The sequence below is a fragment of the Centroberyx affinis genome, unplaced genomic scaffold (assembly GCF_046629955.1).
Source record: "Centroberyx affinis isolate AG114_WGS23_722 - 3 ecotype Tasmania unplaced genomic scaffold, CSIRO-AGI_Caff_v1 ptg001012l_1, whole genome shotgun sequence".
Taxonomy (NCBI): domain Eukaryota; kingdom Metazoa; phylum Chordata; class Actinopteri; order Beryciformes; family Berycidae; genus Centroberyx; species Centroberyx affinis.
The window spans coordinates 1,065,452-1,068,895 of NW_027279574.1; the positions used below are offsets into that span (position 1 = coordinate 1,065,452).

The window sequence follows — 3,444 nt, forward strand, 5'->3', positions numbered from 1 at the left end:
GTCTCCAATCAGTCAATATTTGAACAAGAACAATTCTCTCCCAAAGCCAGAAACCAAAGAAACTAAGATTAGATTTTTTTTGGACGCTATATCATCTTGTGAAAATTGGAGCTGCTCCATAGAAACTCAAAGGGACAGTTATTTTGAGGATGCAGAGTACATTTTCTTTGTTTTCTTTGAGGTTTTATTCTAAAAATGAGATCCATTCTGTGGTCATATGTTAATATTCTCAGTTCTAAACTAGAAAATGTGCCTTTATCCCCAGAAAATCTGTTTGGGTGCCTTTTACCATCCATCCCAATTTATTCTCCTCCAGATTTGATGTCTTAATTACATTTGTTTCTTGTACTTGAGGGCCTCCTTTTCCATCTCATCAGCCTTCAGGTTGTTGGCCTGCTCCTCCATCTTTTGGCATAGGGCCTCCTTCTCCTCCTCTGCCTTGAGCTCAATGGAAAGGTTCTGGCTGGCCAAGGCCTCCTCTGCATGGAGCTTTTTCAGCATCTTCTCCTCAATCTGTTCCTTGAACCTGATTGCAACCTTTTCAGTGGTCAAGGCAATCTGTCTCTGGAGCATTTTCATCTCCTCCATGTCCTGCTGATGTGCCTTCTCCAGCTCGTGGGCACTCTGGAGCTTTTCTTTCCACTCCTTCATTTCCTTGCGGAGCTCCTCATTCTCTCGGGGGAGGAAGTCTGAAGGTTAGTGGCCTGCTCACGTTCTTTCTGGAGGGCCTTAATCTCCTTCTCGCAGGCCTCGAGTTTCATGGCCTGCTTCTTCATATTCCTGCGGAGGTCCTCGTTCTCTTGGCAGAGGAACTCATATTCCTTGTCTGCCTTATGCCGCCCGCGTCTGCTTTGGGCCATCTGTTTCTTGAGTCCCTTCACTTGTTGCTGCAGGCCCATATTTTCGTGTGTGCGGTCCTCGTATTCGTAGAGCAGGTCCTTGTAGTTGCGCCTTCTCTGCCTCACACACCTTCAGCTTCCTGGCTAGCTCGCAGGGGTCCATGGTCTCCTCATCGTAGAGTTGTTCTTTGCACTCCATGTCTAGAGAAGAACCTCCTTCGCTTTGAGGAGGCCTCTAGCAATAGTCTGTCTCTAATAATAGACCCCTCTGAACCCTGACCTAGCCAATACCACCCAGGACGCCCCTCCTCTGCCCCCGGGGGGAGAGCTGGTGCAGGGGCTCGCTGCAGCCAGGTTGGGGCCTGGGGGTCAGGCAGAGGGCTCGACCCCCTGCAGCACCACTGAGACATACAGGTATGGGACTGTTGTGGGTTTCTAGACTGTTCTAACTATCATCATAAAGAAACAAGTAGCAAGGTGTTTAAGGTGTAAAAAACATTTCAAAAACCAAATGAACCACGTGAAAATGACCAATGACCAGTAAAATGTAAAAGAAAATGCAATAGCCAGGAAAGTAGAAAATGGATGTTCAATTCTGGCAGAGAGAGAGAGAAGAACTACAAATATACATAATTTGTACTGTTTAAAGCCCCAACTTCAGACATTGATCAGACAGCGACACAGCAGGCTGTCCATGAAGAAGTACAAATTTTGACCCTGACGTGATTTGAACATGCAACCTTCTGATCTGGAGTCAGACGCGCTACAGTTGCGCCACAGAGTCCACTTTACATCATTGACAGGTTCACTAATCAGCTGACACAAACCAAACAGCTGACAAAAATTATGAAATACATAATTTTCATCATGAGTATCAATTTTCAGCATAGGTAACCTCAGTGGAAGAGTGAATGTTCGAGTCTGACCGAGTGCATATAGTGCTGCATCTATGAAGTTGTACATACAGTGTTATACATACATAGCTCTGACCCTTAAGAAGCACAAAGTCACACAAACATATATGAATGCTTCCTTTTAAGTTCCACATACAGTGAGCTGCCCATGAAGAAGCACAAATTTTGACCCTGATGTGTTTTTAACACACAACCATCTGATCTGGAGTCAGACCACCGTTGCGCCACAGAGTCCTGTTTTGTGTTGCTGGCAGGTTCACTAATCAGCTGAAACAGATCAAACATCTGACCACGAACGGCATGCCAGCTCACTTCGCTGCACACAAACACACACACAAAAACAACAGTTGAGTATACACACACATGCAGTTACGCATTGTGCATACATGTATATTATGCCTATGCTCACAGGAATTAAAAATTCTCTCTCTCTCTCTCTCTCTCTCTCTCTCTCACTTCTTGCAGTACTGATTACTGACCTTGTATTGGCTGTTCCTTCTCCCTTTGTTTCCTTCCCTATCTCATATCTCCTTCACCATTCTTCCCTCTCTACCTCTCCTTCTCTTTCCTCTCCCTCTCTCGCCCTTCTCTTCTTTTCGCCCCTCTCCTTGGTCCTCCAGTACGATGCAGTGCGTCTGACCCAGCTGTATGAGCAGGCCCCCTGGGCCGTCCTGCTGGAGGACATCGACTGCACCGAGGAGGAGATGATGCTGTTTGGAGCGCTTCAGGTATACCAGACTGCTGTGGAGAAATAATATATATATATTCAGAGGGCTGGAAAAGAGGGGGAAAACTGACAAAATGTTTATGTACTATCAGAGGTGTTCAGTTTGTCTCATGAAATGGTTCCATATTATAGGATTTCAAATTTTCCTCTGTTTATATACATATGTGACCAAAGATATTTCATGTAGACATGGTGCTGGTGCTGCTCCATAGAAAATGAATTAGGAAAGATGATAAAGGAGACTGTGAGAACACTCTGGGTTTTATCTGAGAACAGTAGTATATTTTCTGCTTTAGAATTGCTAATACTGATATAGAATAGAGCACACTTGGGCATAAACATTCACTTTGGAAGAATCTCCTCTTGTTCACAAATATTGACTTGACTGTCACAGACCACAGCAACAACATACAAATTCTTAAATTGACACCTTTTGCATCCATAAAGTTGTACATACAGTGTTACACAAGTACACTTTGACCCTGACATGATTTGAACACGCAACCTTCTGATCTGGAGTCAGATGCGCTACCATTGCGCCACAGAGTCTGTTGAACGGCACTGACAGGTTCACTGAGCTCAGAAAATGCTCTGACTTTGATGAGCTTGGCTTGTGGCACTTCACTGGGAAGAAAGCATTGACTTAGCTTTCATCATACAGTATACTGCATATTGAACACCCAGATTATTACTACTCATGCAGTATATATTTATATATAAGAAAGTTGAATGCATCATTATAAAGAAATGAGTAGCTGGGTATTTAAGGTATTAAAAACCATTTAAAAAGGGCTCTCCATTGTCTGTTCTGTTCAAAAGCCAAATGAACCAAATGAAAATGACCAGTAAAATGTCAAAGAATACATCAGTGAGAAAGACAGACATTGTTTTTCTCAAGTCTATAGAAGTTAATCTCCTAGAAATTCTCGGTGTCTGCAGCAATAACGTACAGATTCTGTAATAA

At 43.5% G+C, this 3,444-nt stretch overlaps 2 non-coding genes across 2 annotated transcripts; both read right to left on the reverse strand.

The window, feature by feature from the left end:
• Positions 1 to 1,551: 1,551 nt before the first annotated feature.
• trnaw-cca (transfer RNA tryptophan (anticodon CCA)) lies at positions 1,552 to 1,623 on the reverse strand. The gene has a single exon. It is a non-coding gene; the product is annotated as a tRNA-Trp (tRNA).
• Positions 1,624 to 2,957: 1,334 nt separating this feature from the next.
• On the reverse strand, positions 2,958 to 3,029 carry trnaw-cca (transfer RNA tryptophan (anticodon CCA)). Its single transcript has one exon. It is a non-coding gene; the product is annotated as a tRNA-Trp (tRNA).
• Positions 3,030 to 3,444: the final 415 nt, after the last annotated feature.